We start from the raw sequence: 18,377 nt of genomic DNA, 5'->3' as shown, positions 1-18,377 counted from the left end.
TGCTAAAGGTTGAAAACTACTACTGTCCTATGGGATAGAGGATGGCTGTAATCGCCACAACCATGTCTTTCAAACAGAGGCACACTTGGGCTCTCTCATGGCTCTATAAAGTTTTCTTGCAATTTCACTGAAAAGTCCCTCAACCTCTTTGCCTACATGTAAATCAGGCTCTATAAAGCACCAGAAAACAATACACATGAATAGATGGCCACCGCTGTCAGTGCAGAGTGGTCAGTTCCAAGGAAGACTCAACACTGCCCCACAATCTTACTGTGCATTCCCTTCAGTTCACTTACTTTCCACAATGGCTTGTCCCACTTTCTCTTCTCTCTTCAATCCTATATCCTCCTGGCGCAAAGCAAATAATCTTAACTCCTACTCCACATGGGAAGTAAAAGTGTTCAGTTAGGTATCCTGTTGTCAAATAAATAACTTACTCAGATACAATCTTTTACTTCTTTCCATTTGTTTCAAGGAAAGAGATTTACCTCCTCCTAGACCTTTGTCCTACACAGGAAGTTTTCTCCTTCACCCTTCTCAGGGTTTGATTATCCCCTCTCTCCTATAATATTAATTTATCTTCTCTCTCTCTCTCTCTTCTTTCCAATTTTAAAAACAAACATTCCTCAACTCCACAGCTTACTTCAGCTGTAGGCTCTCCCACCTTTCACAGCAAAACTATGTGAGTTAGCTACAATCTCCACGTTCTTACTTTCTACTTTATGCTCAACACATTCCAATCTGATTGTAAACTCTGTTCCACTGAAGCTGTTTTCACCAAAGTTATTTATGACCTTCTTGCCATTGAGTTCCATAGACATTTTTCTGTCCCTCATACTACCGGACTCTCAGGGGTGTTTGACCCTGTAACCCTTTCTTTCTCTTTAAAATTCTTCCTTAGCTTCCATCACATCATTCTGCCCTAAGATTGGCAGGTTGGTTCACTGGTTGGTTGGTGTTTCATCAGCTGTGTTTTTTCTCAGTTGTCTTTACTGGCTCCTCTTCTGCTTGCCTAACTTTTAAGAGTTGGAGTCTCTGAGTTCTCTCTTGGGCCTGTTTCTGCCTCTATACTCTCTTGCTTTAAGACAATACCCACATTTGTAACTTCAGTTATGTCCTACATGCACATGGTTCCCAATCTATAAAACTAGCCAGAGCACTGTCCTAAGCATCAGACCACATATCCCAGACATCACTGGAGGTATAATGTGTTTAATACTAAATTTCCCTGCCTCCTAAACTGCTCTCCTTACCCCCACCCCACCAGAGCTTCCTCTCTCGACGTATGGTCTCCCCTCCGCTAGGTGGTTCCTGGCAGAAACCTGGAAGACAGTCTTGGTGCTTGCCTCTCCTTCACCCTTGAAATATATGGTCTGGTATTTTAGTCTTTCCAGTACATTTCTTAAAATCTTCAGTTCTCTCCCATCTCATACCCACTGCACCTTGACTAAGCCAGAGACTGACATCTAACTTCCAAAACTAGCCTCTTTACTGGTTTCCCCATAAGCTTTTGGCAACCTTTCCATTAGACTCTTCACAATGTAGTCAGAGTGATTGTTTAAAACACTGACCTGATTCCACCCCAACCCTCTGGAAACCTCCACAGGCTTTCATTGTGCTTAGAATACATTCTCTTTCCTACTTTTTTAAACATGGCCTTCACATTCTGACTCTCCTCTGACACCCTCCATCTCTCACATCATGTGCTCCAAGCACAATGGACTGCTTGCAGCTTTCAAAGAGGCTACCCTCTCTCTTACCCCTGGATTTTTAAACATGCTGTCACCTCTACCTACAACATTCTTTCACAATACACACTTTTTCACCTATAGTTTTTTATTATAGACATAGGTCTAGATATAAGTATAGAGATACACCAGTTAATCTTCTCTAATATATTTCCAGAACACTTTCTAATGCCTCCCCCCACAATTGTTAATGAACATCTCACTTATAATAAAGCATTTACAAAATGTCTAATTCCTCATTAGGTTCTATGCACATGAGGGCAAAGACTTTTTCACCACTAGATTCCCAGTGTCTGACATGGTACCTAGAACGCAGTGGCTCCTCAAAAGTCATTGCTAAATAGAAGTTTCCTGTTTCACTCATTCATTTTGGAAACGACTCGGTGAAAGGCACTACAGTCAGTGTGCATACAAAGATAAACAACCTAAATTGTATCACCTAAGGTTTCGAAAGGTACTTTACAATATTAATGTAATAATAATACAAGACAGAGTGTTATGCAAATTCAGAGCAGCTGAAAATCACTTCTGACTGGGGGGATTCAAGGAAAGTTTAAAAGATAGAATTGGCCTTTATAGTAAATTTGAAATATTGAGACAGGGATCTGGGGCTCTGAATAAATGTCCAAGTAAGTGGATCTAATGTGCTCAAGTATCAAGGTAAGAAAACAAGGTACAGGTAACATTCAGGTTCAGGAAAGAGTGACCAGGTAAATTTGATTATAGTGCAGAATGTAGATAAGAGGGGTAAATGGTATGGTATGTCAGAAGCTGACCAGGGCGTACTGTCAATTTAAGAAACTTCCATTGCCCTCGTTGGTTTGGCTCAGCGGTTAGAGCGTCGGCCTGTGGTCCAAAGAGACCCGGGTTCGGTTCCCATTAAGGGCGCGTACCTCGGTTGCGACTTGTCTCCGGCCCTGGTTGGGTCGTGGGGGTGGCAGCCACTCGATGTGTCCTGTTCACGTCGATGTCTCTCTCTCTCTCTCTCTCTCTCTCTCTTTCTCTCTCTCTCTCTCTCTCTCTCTCTCTCTCTCTCTCTCTCTCTCTCTCTAACTCTCTCTCCCTCCCACTCTATCTGAACAAAAAAAAGTCCTCGGGTGAGGATAAAAAAGAAACTTCCACCGTATTCTCCAGGCAAAGGAGGACTAAAGGAAGTGTTTATAAAGAATTGATTATCAGAACTGTACTTCAGAAAGATCATCCTTATAGCAGTAAGTGACCAGAGAGGAGGCAGAAAGGTCTCTCAGATGTAGGAAAGATCAAGGATGGGGAACCCGACTTGGAGAATAGCTGTAAAAGAGATGAACTTAAGAAATGTTCGGAGAATTTTACAGAGGTGGAATTGATTTCTAGTTCAACACATATTTTTTATCCTCAAATTAGATTCAGAAGAGATCATCTTAGGTCAAACTTTTCCTGCTAAATATAAGAAATACAACAATGTTGTTGGTTTTTAATGAAACCTTGATGTACTTAACAAATGCCAACAATGAGGCACTGACTTAAAGATAAAAAAATTCAAATAAAATTTCAGGACAAAATAAAGTGACATCTTTAAAACCCCAGAGACAAGTGAGAACAGGCTGCCTCTCTGAGGGGATATATTTTACCCCTCTAAAATGCGCAGGGACTCTATAGAATTCCCAAGGGGAGAAGTTTGCTCTATTTTACACCCACATCTTCTTTCTGACCTCTGAAGAGCAATGTCAGAGCCCATCATGTACTCAAGTGCTTTGCAGCCATGATAATAATACAACCACTGTCACGACTAAGCCAATACAGAAAAGGGGAAACAAGAGTATTAGACTTTACTAGACTATCTAAAAAAAAACAAAACATTAACGGAAGGGATGCTAATTCCATAAAGAGCTAATTCACTCATTGCACTTAGCTCTCCAGGATATCAAACGTTCTCTGACTACAGACACGTTAATCACATTAATTGCAATAAAGAATGTTTTGCTCCATCATTCCCACTGACTCTTACTTATCAAAGCAAAGGTAAAACTTATTTACTCAGCAATAATTTAACATAACCAGGTCAGGCACTGTGCTATGCCCTGAAAGTGCTACAGAAAATAAAGCCTGGTCCTTTATATCATCAAGGATGTCACAATTTAGAAATGGAAGATAGAGGGCCTGAACTGGTAGTGAAACAAAAAGAGATGAAGTAAGATTTTTGAAACAAATTTATAAATAAATGAGGAAAGTAAAATTTTATAGGAGCTATGATAACAAATATTTACAGTGTACGGAGTGGAATATAAGTGAGAAAACTTGATTCCTTGTATGACAGACATAGAAAGAATGCAAAAATGTTGTATTTTTAAAAATCAGAAAATAATTTTATCTTTTCCAAAAGAATGAGATAGGACTGTATTATCTCTGAGATCACATCTAGCTTCAAAATTCTGTGATATTATTACTAGTTTTTTATCCTCATGCGAGGACATTTTTGCATTTATCTTTAGATAGAGGCGGGGGGAGCGAGGGAAGAAGAGCGAGAGAGAACATTGATGTGAGAGAGACACATCGACTGGCTGCCACCCACACGATTCCAACCAGGGCTGGCAACAAACTGCAACCAAGGTACATGCCCTTAGCGGGAACCGAACCCAGGACTCTGGTCTGTGGGCCAACGCTCTAACCGCGAGCCAAACACTCCAGGACTGTGATATTATTTTAGCAATGTGTTTGGGTTTCCTACAGAAGTCTCAGAATAGAGAGAAGAGTAGAATTATTCCTCTGTAATGTATTTTGCTAGAAAAATAACACCCACAGATTATACTCAATTATTTTATGATGATGAATCTCAACATACTAGGCAAGACTATAATATTGTCTTATTATGTATGCTTTTTTTGTTTAAAATAACATTTATTTCAGCCCGGCTGGCATGGCTCAGTGGTTGACCATCGACTCATGCACCAAGAGGTGGCCAGTTTGATTCCTGGTCAGAGCACATGCCCAGATTGTGGGCCTGATCCCCAGTCAGGTGGCATGTAGGAGGTGGCCAATCGACGTTCTCTCTCATCAGTGTTTCTTTCTCTCTCTCCCTCTCCCTTCCTCTCCTTCTAAAATCAATAAAGAAAAAAATAAATAATCAGAACAACAACAAAAAATCTCTTTCACATCTTCTTTTCTATTCAAAACTGTCACCCCCCTCTCCCTTTCCACCCCCCTTCACCACCACAGCAGTTTAATTTTTAAATATAAAAACAGAAAGATATTATTGTTTTGAAGATTTAGACACCACTAAAGCTAACCCTAGCCACATCATATGAACACTAAATTAATATCTTAGAATATATTTATGAAGAAAAATGAAAAGATTTAATAAATGGACACTGTTGCCATTTGCCAAAATTATGTGGTTAATATTAGCAAAAGGAGCACAAAAATATTGATTCCAATAACCAAGAGTGGATATTTGTGGTAATTACTATGTCTCAGGAGTATGTACTTTAAATGTAAACTTATTGTAATAAATATAACAGAAATGTGTACTGTGTGAGCTTATTAAAGAATCCCCAGTTTCTCTCAGGACCTCATTAACACATTTAATTTTCAGATTCTCTTTACCTTTCTCTGAAAACGTCTTTTCTATGTCCATTCCGAATATTTATTGTCATATGAATACAGTATTCCAATATATAAATACTAGCCCACATCCATTTTTCCCCAAATTATTGCTATTTCAGACACTAACATCAGTGCTGGTGTCTCTGATTTGCATTATAAAACATTGAGACGCAGGTGGTAAGGGCATCAAAAGGACTGAAATGGCTGTGAGTGAGTATGTTATATTTTGGTTAAACTAAAACTTTAAAATGTGGCTTTAACGCATGTTTTTCAATCACCAAATGCATCAATAATAACTTGGGCCTCTGCTTATGATACCATGTATAATGCACCATGCTACTAATTTCCCTCTTTCCATTTACTATTTAGTTTATGAGTCAGTTATTGGATTTTGAAGGGTTTTATAAAGGGCTGCTAATAAAAATTGATTGCAAAGTACTCTGAGAAACTTTCATAATAAATTACCATTCTGGAGAGCAAAACAGTGTTTTTACTCCATGTTCTTTCATAATGTTTCCCAGTAGATTACATACTCCAGAAAGAGCATACATGTAGCACAGAGTAAATTCCTGAATTTAAAAAATGTAGTTTAAGAGTGCCGTTCCTTATTTTTCTTAAAAATCTAGTGTTCGACTTGAAGCATTAGTGCAATGGCAGCTATCAAGAGCAATGTGACTATTGGTAATCATTCTAATTAACTTAAATCACTGAAAGTTTCCAAATAATTATTAATACACAGTGGAAAATCTGATTTTTAATTTAAAACAGACTAAAACTATGCTAAGTAATTTAAATATAAAATTAAAACTCCTACTGATTTCTGGAAGTTTGGCCTGCATAATTATTCAAGAGTGACGTTTTATATTATTTTCATGAAAATTTATTGACCATTGTAATATACATGATTACATAATTAATTGGTTCCTCCACATGTTAATCAATCTTAATTAATAGCTTTTTTTTAGGCAAATGTAATTTTTGTACGTCTTTAGATACTAACAGAAAAAACTAATTAAACCTTCTGATAGGTTAAGAAAAACTATTTGAAACAATTTTCCTGAGAAGCCAACATTTAATAGCTATAGAGCTTATTTAGGTTTTAGAAAAATCAAACTCCAATTATGTTTATTTAACTGGAAACCATAATCAAATCCTATAACTCCTTTGTATCTTACTTTCTCTATTGAGAGACAATGATAAATTACAACTTCCTTCAAGTCACAGTTAAACAGTGAGGTTAATTGAGAGAAATTAGCTACATAAAACAGAAACCATCTTTTCTGCTCTTCATTTTAAGTCATGAGCTCTTCAATCCATGAATTCTGCACCCAACAGCAGACAACAGCTGTCTTCCAATCATTGTTCAGATTTTTGGTCCAGAACCTATTGCCCTGATTTATATACTATGTTCCAACCAATATCTACCTTTCCATTACTGATGACATTTTGTCATTCTTCCATTTACGATCTAACTTTGCTTTTCTGCCCTATATTTTCTGCCCAGGTTATGCAATTATGACCTTGGCCATTGCTCTGGCTGGGACATGATTTTTATTCTATGTTGCTTCATCTTTCCCTGAGTAATGCATTTATCCCAACCTCCTGTGGGTGGCGCTCTTGCCCACATCTCCCCAGCTTCAAAGCAGGATCTAAGGGCTACTTCTGTGTCTGCCAGTGGTGCCCTGCAGGAACAGCTTTACTCACAGGTGAAGTCCATAATACGGTGTGGTTTGAAGGGTATCAGACCTGCCAGCCAAAAACTCCACTGGCAGCCTACCTGAATTTCCAGCCAACAATCATTAGTGCTGCTCCTTAAAATAACTTTGTTATTTTGAATTTGAATGCTCCTAGCCTCTACTCCTACCTTTCCCTATTGAAATAATTGTTTTTCTACATGATTATTGAGAACTCAGTGTTTCTTAAGATTTCAACAATTGTGTTATAGTAGAACAGATCCTGCTTGGTAAGCAAGATTTTTGTTTCTTGTAATCAGTTTATTACCTTTTATTCTACTTAGCATTTAGAAAGAACAAAAGTATTTAAAAAGTTTGCCTCATCACTAAGGACAAGAGATTGTGTGCACAGAAGAGAAGACGAGTCCAGGGATGATGGTAACAAGAAGTGATGGAAACTGACTAAAATGATAAAACTCCAAGCAGACAAGAAGGAAACAGTAGCTAGCCTGGTCCTCACCAGGTGATTCTACTTCCTAAAATCTAGGATGTTCTCACTTTTTGTTTAACTGGGAAGGTTTTTTCTTACAAATGCCTTCTGAGCGTGAGTAGATTTTAAGGTTAGGCTTCTGTTTCCTGGGGAAAAAAAGAACACATTAATTAGTAAATGGTTCATCAAAGATATATGTAATTAATTAATTAAGCTAGTTACAGCAGCACATCACTTTCTGGAACAAATGCTGACCTAGCCGTGTTGATTTGGGGTAGGGCGGGATGAGGTGAATCAAAGGAGAGAACCTGGTCCAGGTGAGGTTACCTGTTGTGGTCTGTGAGTAAGAGCAGCCAGGGCTAAACATGGCAATATGGTATGATTGAGGTGTTGGGAATAAATCACCAATATGACTGAGAGATGCAGTCATCAAGGGGGAGCAGAGGAGACCAAAGGGAGATCTTAACTAGTTTTACCATCTTGCCCAGGGTTACAGTTAAATTGTTCTGAAAATGTGTGCTTCTTGCAGAAGGAGAGAGGAACTATGCAAAGATACACACAGGATGCCTTCTAAAGAGATAGTACCTGCTCCCAGGCTCACCTCTAACACTTACATAGCCTGGAGCCCACTCTCTCTTCTCCTCTCATCCTGATGCACACATCCATGTGGACACCCTGGCCCAAAGGTTTAATCTGGACTGACGCCCTCTCAGGCCAGGTCCATTCACCCTCAGTGTGGAGGCTTTGTTAACAGGGAATTCTGGAATCCCAGGTACCCAAGGCAGTTATGACGTTGGCAATTGACTCGGGTCCAGGTAGACGTGCACTACTGACCACTTAACTCCTCAAATTGGAAGAGTCAGTGAAAGAAAGGAGGGTACACTTAAAAATATGGGTTCAAACTTCAGCCTCTTCTTTCCTACCCACCACAAGGAAGCAGACTGATAGTGAGTAGGTCTTAAGCACCGAAGAACAGTTCATAAAATAACCCATGTCCCATGATGTGATTAAGAACGTTTGTCAACCTTACGAGGATACAACCACATTGTTTCTCATATGCATTTGGTTTGTTTGTTTGTTTGTTTCCTTGAAAGGGGGAAGAAAAATAAAAGAGCAAATGGACTAGAATCAGTCTCTCAAGAATGACAAAATATCTTGTCATCTCACTATTCAAATTGGAAGGCATTTCTAGCTGTTTTAGAATTATGACACTACACCAGGAGATGCCCAATGTTGTATTTCCACTGGTGACCTTACTTTGGTGCTGTATACAGACACACAATTTTTATTCAAAGTGATTTTCTTTCCTTTCTTTTTTTTTAATCCTCACCCAAAGACATTTTTGCATTCATCTTCAGACAGAGAGGGAAGGAGAGAGGGAGGGAGGAAGAGAGAGAAACATCAATGTGAAAGAGACACATTGACTGGTTGCCACCCACACAACCTTAACCGGGGCCAGGGAAAAACTGCAATCGAGGTATGTGCCCTTAGCAGGAACAGAACCCCAGACTCTCTGGTCCGCGGGTTGATGCTCCAATCGCTGAGCCAAACCAGCTAGAGCTCAAAGTGATTTTCAATTCAAGACATAGGAGACTTCATTAACACCACTTAGAAAAACAGGGAACCTCTCAGTAATGAGACTCCATTGTAATTAAGTATACAAATACGGGTAAAAATTCTGATTTATTTGGAAGAAAGGTCAAATGTGTTAACTTCTGCTCTTTGGATCATAGGACAATAATTGAGTTTACAGCTTACAGATCATATTTCATTTTACAGGTGAGGAAACTGAAATCCAAATTTAGAAATCTAGATAGTATCTTGTATAGCATGTGCTTATACATATTTGTTAAATGATCCAAGATCAGAGATAGTTACAGAGCCCAGGTTAGAAGCCCAAAGGACTCCTAATTCCTGGTCAGCTGTTTTGCAGTATTCGTCTTTGCATATCCCTACCCATATTCAGCATGCATTTAGACATACTCATAGTCATGTAAGTCCAAAATCCAATATGTAAAGGGAGGGGGGGGGAAGTAAACGAAAAATTGCACTTCCTGTTACAGAAATGCACCTTTGTACATATCTTAAGGGAACAATAGTACAGGTTATTTCAAGGGGTGTAACAAAATGTCCTTGCCTCGTGCTCCACGGGCATAAGACTCTAGCAAAAAGGGAGCCATTCCGACCTTCTGCTCAGATGGCTTTAGTAGCGTTTTAGCTGCTTTAGCTTGGATACACACAGAGTACTGATGTATATTCAAGTCAAAATAAAACCCTTTTTTTTCTAAAGAACTAGACAAAAATCTGACCTGACCTAAGTACCTCATTAAATGACCTATGCTGATTTTATTAAATAGAAGAAAATATTTTACCTAAATACATGTTACTTGAGACAGAGAACTGAATTCAGTGAGCCTTTTATTAACAGCCCATTGTTTTTTGTTTTGTTGTTTTTTTAAATAATACAACTACAGATCTGCTAAGAGCACAGAGTCATTCCCCACCAAACCAATGTTCCAAATGTAATTCCATCTGCTTGATACTTTGACATTTTAGGTCTGGAAAAGCACAGGGTGAAAGATGGCAGAGAGCAGGGAAATTTTAGTTCACAAGTGAAACAGCTCACTTAGAACAGAGCTTTAGGAAAGCAGAATCCAAAACCACTGTGACTAATACATTTTTTTTTTTTCAGATTTATTAAGTAGAAAGTCTCTGAGGCCAAGGAGAGGAGAGGCAAACAGAGTTGGCTCTTGCGCCAGCCCTTTGGGATTCTGGTGCCACACCCTAAGATTATTTTCATAGCTGGGCAAGAATGATAGGATGTAAATGTATAATTCATTGGCAAGATAATACTTTCTGAAAATAGTATTTTGTACTGAGATATCAACAACAACAAAAAAAGATATAAGGGTTACACCAACTGTTTCTCTGGATAGGGTGCACCTGTTTAGCAAAGAAAAAAGTCTAAAGAATTTGTTCTCCTATTTCACATCCCTTGACCTTTTCAACCATTAACTTCACAATGCTAATAAGTGACAAACCAAAGTTTAAATGAATCTGAATTTTGGAAGTATATTGGATGTTTATTCATCCAGACCAAATAAAGTTCTCTTCCAAAAGCAGTCTAAAATGTTTCCTTGTTTTCTCACGGGTATAACTGGAATACCCATGTTGAAATGCTGGATACTTAATATTATAACTCTATGATTGTTGTTTCAGAAATAATACTTTTTTAGTACCAGCTTTATAAAATATAATTTACATACAGTGTTATTCACAAATTTGAAGTGCTTAACTCATGGTTTTTAGTATTCACAGAGTTGTACAATCAGTCAACATAATCAGTTTTAGAATGTTTTATTACTCCCAGAAACAAACCCTGCACCCTTTAGTTACCACTCTCCAACCCCCACACTCCCATCTCAAGTGCCAGGCAACCACTAATTTACTTTCTGTTTCTGTAGATTTGCTTATTCTGAGCATTTTATATAAATCTCATAATATGTGCTATTTTGTGACTGACTTCTTTCTCTTAGCATAATATTTTATGGTTCATTGGTTATAGTATGTATCAGTATTTCATACCTATTTTGGCTGAATAATATTTCATTACATGGGTATAACACATTTTGTATATCCATTGATTAGTTGATGGACATTTAGACTGTTTTCACCCTTTGGCTATTATGAAAATGCTGTTATGAAAATAAGGGTACGTGTCTTTTTATGTATATGTTCTCATTTCTCTTGAATATATACCTAGAAATGGAATTGTTGAGTTAAATTGTAAACCCATGTTTAACTTTTGGGGTAACTGCCACACTGCTTTCCAAAGTGGCTGCACCATTTTACATTCCCACCAGCAGTGTTTGAGGATTCCAATTTCTTTAAATCCTCACCAACACCTCCTATCTGACTTTTTTATTATAGCCACCCTAGTGGATTTAAAGTGGTATCTCATTGTGGTTTTGATTTGTATTTCCCTGATGACTAATAATATCAGACATCTTCTCATGTGCCTATTGATCTTTTATGTATCTTCTTTGGGGAAATGTCTATTCATATCCTTTGCCCATTTTTGTAACTGGATTATTTGTCTTTTTAGTATTGAGTTGTAGTAGTCCTTTCTATATTCTAGATACAATCCCTTTATCAGGCATATGATTTGCAAATAATTGCTCTCATTCTGAGAGTTCTTTTTACTCTTTCCATAGTGTCCTTTGAAGCACAAAAGTTTTTAATTTTGATAAAATCCATTTAATTTTTGCTTTTGTTGCTCAAGGTTTTGATGTGTGTCTAAGAAAATATTGCCAAAGCCAGGGTTATGAAGATTCACCCCTATGTTTTCTTTTTGAGTTTTGTGGTTTTAGGTTTTATATTTGTCTTCAATACATTTCAAGTGAATTTTCACATGTGGTAAGTTTATTACTGGACTTTCAATTCTATTCTATGGCTTTATCTGTCCTTATGGTACTAGTATGCTGTCTTGATTACTGTTGCTTTGTAGTAAGTTTTAAAATTAGAAAATGTTTGCTTCTTGGATTTATGTACTCTACTATTGAATCTGTGTAAATTATTCTTTATTTCAGTTAATGCCTCCTTCATTTCTGACTGTGGGTCCATCATTTCTTATTGGTCCTTTTTTATGCTCTTGAAGCCCTCACTAAGTTCATTGAGCATCTTTATAAGCAGTGTTTTGAACTCAGCATCAGTTAGGTTGCTTATCTCCATTTCACTTAGTTCTTTTCCTGGGGTTTTATTCTGTTCTTTCATTTGGGACCTGTTTCTTTGTCTCCTCATTTTGGCTGCCTCCCTGTGTTTGTTTCTGTGTATTACTTAACGAGGGGTATGGGGCTATCTGAGACCAGATGCTGCTTGCTTGAAAGAATTTAGGGAAACCTGAAGCAGGATCCAAGACAGGCCAATCCTATGGTTAAGCAACTGGCAATAGTATGGGTGGGCCTGAAAGTTGGGTGGGGTGGGGCCTCAGGGAATCACCAAGGCGGGGCTACCAGTGTGAGCCAGGTTGCTGGAGTCCCAGATATGGCGACTGTCTGCTGCTCCTGGGAAGGGGTCACCAAAGGAACAAAGGCCTCTGACAGCACGTTTGTCCCCGAGAAAGCCCCCTCTCCAGCCTTCGCTCCAGTGCCAAACAGCTCAGTTCTTCCCCATATGTCTCTGGTGCCCCTCGAGCTGCCTCCCCTCCAAGCTTAGAAGGAGTGAATCCGGTAAGTCCGTGCGTGGGCCCTTTAAGGAGCTGCCTGGGGCTCCAGCCACCTCAGCCTCCCTGAGCCTCAGTTCCCGCTGGTTTTTCCAGCCAGAAGTTGTGGGGACTCTCTTCCTGGCACTGGAACCTTGAGCAAGGCACCTGGTGTGGGACGGGACCCCCTCAGTCCTCAGGGAGGACCTTCCCAGCCGCGGGAGCCTCCTGATTTTTATCCGCCGCACTTGGGTGTGGGACCAGCCCGTCGCGCCTCTGCCCCTCCTACCAGTCTCTATGCAGCTTCTTCTTTAATTCCGTAGTTGTAGGACTTCCATACAGGTTGATTTCAGGCAATTTTGAATGATGGTTTTTCTGTAGTTTAGTTGTAACTTTGATGTGGTTGTAGGAGGACACGATATCACCTGCTTTACCTATGCCTCCATATAAGGAAGCAAAAAACGTCCAATCAGAACAGCAAAAATAAAAAAGAATCCAAAAAAAATGAGGATAGTGTAAGGAGCCTCTGGGACAACTTCAAGCGTGCCAACATTCACATCTTGGGGGTACCAGAAAGAGAAGAGAGAGAACAAGAAATCGAAAACCTGTTTGAAACAATAATGGCAGAAAACTTTCCTAACTTGGTAAAGGAAACAGACATACAAGTCCAGGAAGCACAGAGTCCCAAACAAGATGAACCCCAAGAGGCCCACACCAAGACACATCATCATCAAAATGCAAAAGGTTCAAGACAAAGAGAGAATCTTAAAAGCAACAAGAGAAAGGCAGCTAGTTACCTACAAGGGAGTTCTCATAAGGCTATCAGCTGATTTCTCAAAAGAAACTCTGCAGGCCAGAAGGGAGTGGCAAGAATTATTCAGAGTGATGAAAAGCAAGAACCTACAACCAAGAGTACTCTATCCTGCAAAGCTGTCATTTAGAATCAATGGCCATATAAAGAGTTTCCCAGACAAGTAAAAGTTAAAGGAGTTCATCACCACCAAACCATTATTATATGAAATGATGAAGGGTCTTTTGGAAAAAAAAGATAAAATATATGAACAAACAAAATGGCAATGAATACATATCTATTGACAATGGAATCTACAAACAAAATGAACAGGCAGAACAGAAACATTCTCATAGATACAGAGAACATTTTGTTGGTTGCCAGATGGGAGGGGGGTTGGGGGAATGGGTGAAAAAGGCGAGGGGATTAAGAAGTACAAATTCATTGCTAGACTGACAAACCTCAAAGGGAAAGGGGTTGGGGGGTGGGAAGAAATAAACCAAAGAACTTATTTGCATAACCAATAGACACAGACAATAGTGTGGGAAAAGGTGGGAGGGGTTGGCAGGGGGGAGGAGGGGGTCAATGGGGGAAAATGAGGAACATCTGTAATACATTCAACAACAAAGATTAAAAAAAAATAAAAAATCAAAATCAAATTAGAAAACATGAGTCCTCCAATTTTGTTCTTTTTCAAAATTGCTTTGGCTCTTTTGTATACTTTGAGTTTGTATATGCATTTTAGGATCAGCATATCAGTTTCTACAAAGAAGCCAGCTGGGATGCTGATAGGGATTGTGTTGAACCTATACATCAGTTTGGGGAATAATGCCATCTTTACACAGTTAAGTTTTCCAATCCATGAACACAGGATGTCCTTCTATTTACTTATCATTAGTTCCTTTCAAAAGCATTTTATAGTTTTTTTTTGTTTGTTTGTTTGTTTTTTTTTTATTGATTAATTTTTGTTACAAATGATTCTCCTTTTTTCCCCCAGTGGTCCCCCCCTCCCCCTTCCCTCCCCGCCCCTTCCCCCGATTGTTGTCCATGTCCACTGTTCATGCCTATATGCATATAAATTCTGTTGTTCATCCCTCTCTCAGCTCCCCACTCCTTAGGGGATTGTCCTCAAACTGTTATGTTCATTATATTCCAGAAATCAGTGAGATCATATGAAATTTGTCTTTCTCTGCTTGGCTTGTTTCACTCAGGATGATACTTTCCAGGTCCCTCCATGTAGTCTCAAAGGACAAGAGATCTTTCTTTCTTACCGCTGCGTAGTACTCCATTGTGTATATGTACCACAGCTTTTTAATCCATTCGTCTACTGATGGGCACTTGGGCTGTTTCCAGATCTTAGCGATTGTAAATAGTGCTGCTATTAATTTTAAACTTATTTTGTTAAATTCATTCCTAAGCATTTTATTATTATTTTTATGTTATTCTGAGTAAAAGTATTTTCTTGATTTCAGTTTTTGGATCATTCATTGCAAGAGTATAGAATATATACCCTTATATAGAGAAATAATATGTAGATTTTTATATTACATATCAATCTTGTATGCCACAACCTGGTTGTATTTGTTTATTAATTCTAATAATTTTAAATAAATTTTCCTTAGTATTTTCTACATGCAAGATCATGTCATCTCAAATAGAGACAGTTTTACTTCTTAGTAATGCTTTTTAAATAATAATTTACAACATTTTAATTTAAAATGAAACAGAACTGTGTCCAGTACTGATAACTAAAACAATTATTTGGACTTTTCGGTTTGTCAAAATCTACTTTTCACTAATACTTGATTATTTATAATAAAACATTACTTTTCTCTTCTTTTGGTTTTCTATTCTTTAATATACATTGCTTAGACAGTTGTTTCCTCTGACCACTTTACTTCCCCAAAGTAAAACTGTTACCTTTCTGCAACAATAAAGTTGTTATGATCATTTATTCTGAAAGGGTTGTATGATCTAACTAATCACAGGGTCGATAGTCTTTGATTCAATAAAAATAAGATAGATTCCTTTATAAAATGGTTTTACATATTATTTGAAAGTACAGAAGAGCAATGTCACATCATTGTGGCAGTAAGTGTATAGTAATATAAATAAGACAAGAGACCATCTCTCCACAAAGGGCCAATTAGCCTGGCTGGTGTGGCTCTGTGGTTGAGTGTCGACCCATGCACCAAGAGGTCACCAGTTCAATTCCTGGTCAGGGCACATGCCCAGGTTGTGGCCCAAATCCCCAGTGGGGGCAGGCAGGAGGTGGCCAGTCGATATTCTCGCTCATTGATGTTTCTATCTCTCTCTCCCTCTCCCTGTCCCTTCCTCTCTCTCTAAAATCAATAAAGAAAAAAATATTTTAAAGGCCAATTAAAATTTTAATGTATATGTATGTCCCCATCACAAAATGTAAATACCTGCCACTTGTGGTTACTTTTCCCCTCTACACATAAAACTGTTCCTGCAATTACTTTGCAACACAGTGAATAAAAAAACCACCAGCAGCTGGCACAAGGCTGATAGCAAAGCAATAAAAATTCGTCAAGAATTATATAACTGATCCTGGGAACACTGTGAGGCTTCAACATGTCTCTCTATTTCTGTCCAAAATCCATCTATCATCCGCCTATGGCTGTCTTCATTGGAATTATGTTTCTGAGACACTCATTAAGGAACTCAGCTGATGGGCTAGTGTGTTACTAAAGAGGGGACTGAGGTCAGAGGCAACCCCCTGACCCCAGGATCTGGCCTCCAGAGCCAAGGAATATTACCAGGAGTGTGGCCATGAAGTTTCTCCTAGAAAATACTTCTTTTAAGAAGTTTAATCTGGAAGTTAGGAGAGGGACACACAGGGAAAGAGAGACAGATATGCTGCATTTAGAGTGAGATTAAAATCCCTCAGCAGAAGGAAAGATTGGTGATCTAACTTCAGCTCTATTCTGAGATATTTTGTATTATGTGCTTCTATAAAGCACATACATAATATAATATATATAATCACAGGAAAGTTTTAAACAATTAGTCCTGTAGCCTGGCTGGTTGTATTTCATATTTCTAACAATTGCCCACTCACATATTTTTTTAAGATCAAGCTTTAACTGTTATAAAAATAGTTATCAAGTGCATACTGAAACTTGGCAGAGTTGATAGCCTAAGTTATCACTACAATGAAGCAAACTACAAGAATGCTTACTTACCAGTGACCTATCGCAACATGTTCCATAAACTGTACTTGCCTGCTATTGATTTTCATCTCCATGGAACATTGGCTCATCCACATTAGTGAAAAGGTAGGAAAATAAATCTATAATTTACCCCAGAGCCTTAGCTATTAACCAGAATGATCAGAATTTTAATACCGGATCTACCCTTTGTGGCTATATCACATTGGGTAAATCTCAAAATTTCTCATAACCCGGTTATCTTATTTGTAAACCGAAAGTAATAAAGTGCCTAGCTTATAAAGTAATTTAAAGGATGAAATGAAAAAATGCATGTGGAAAAATTTAGCACAATGATTGGCATATAAGTTCTCAAATTGACTTTGAATACTATTCTAGTTCTTAGCCTATTTATCTAAAAAATTTAACTAATAATTTATGTCTTATACTCACATTTTTTTAAATTATAATTGAGAGCTAATTACAAAACACTATAATTTTTTAATTTATAACATATACATTGATACTGTCTTACTTATATTAATAAAATACTTTGAATTTAAAAGATATATAATATATATTTTTCTATATTCTATATATATATACATACATATATATATATAATATGGAAAGCATATACATGGTGTCCTCAAAAAATGTATATTAGGTGTCTGTGGATTCTGTTACATTTTGAAAATAAAATGTATTTTAATAAACAGTGACTTTAATTATTCAAAGTTGTGTATACATTTCTTGGGATACCTTATCTAGTTATATACAATCACCCTCTTGGTATCCATAGGGGATTGATTCCAGAACCCCCTGAGGATACCAAAATAATTGAATGTTTAAGTCCCTTATATAAAATGGCACAGTATTTGCATATAACCTACACACATCCTCTCTTATATTTTAATCTCTAAATTACTTATAATATCTAATACATTGTAAGCATTATGTAAATAGGTGTTATACTATATTGTCTAGAAAATAATGACAACAACAAAAATGTCAATACATGTTCACTACAGATGCAACAATGGTAGGCCTAACTGCACAGTACACGTCAGTAACAACATAACTTTTTCCCCCCAAATGTTTATGATCCATGGTTAGTTGAAATTGCAGATGCAGAACCCATGGATATGAAGGGATGACTACATATAAAGCAAACACACACTGTTTATTATGTGTGTGTGTGTGTGTGTGTGTGTGTGTGTGTGTGTGTGTAAAATTGTATAACTTTTTCACCTTAGCATTCAGTCTATTACCTCCTTTACTTCCAGGAAGGTAGTACTTTCTGGATGGAGGACTAGCAGATAACAAACCACCGCCCACATTGAACAATACTCTCATATTAATTCAATAGCTGCTATTATGTCTAGATATGTCTTTTTCAGAGACACCAGGCAAACATTGGATGACAGGCCCATTTTATCTACATATCACCTAGAGATCTTAGCATAGGACCTAGGAAATACTAAAAGCTCAAAGAGTATTCAGTGAACAAAAACTACATCCCATACCTGATGAAAGGTAGGAGAAAATGATAAGGTAGATTAAAAGCTAAATAATAAAAGAAAAATGCCCCATTGGATATGCTATAAACTAATATAAAAATATTTTACTCTGTTTTAATACATATTGATAATTTATTGGGAGTACAATAATACTTTTATGCAATTTATAAATACATAAAATTTGGGGTGTGCACCTAAATAATT

The sequence above is a fragment of the Molossus molossus genome, unplaced genomic scaffold (assembly GCF_014108415.1).
Source record: "Molossus molossus isolate mMolMol1 unplaced genomic scaffold, mMolMol1.p scaffold_m16_p_1, whole genome shotgun sequence".
In the NCBI taxonomy this organism is placed as follows: Eukaryota; Metazoa; Chordata; class Mammalia; order Chiroptera; family Molossidae; genus Molossus; species Molossus molossus.
Note: the sequence above shows the minus strand (reverse complement) of the source record.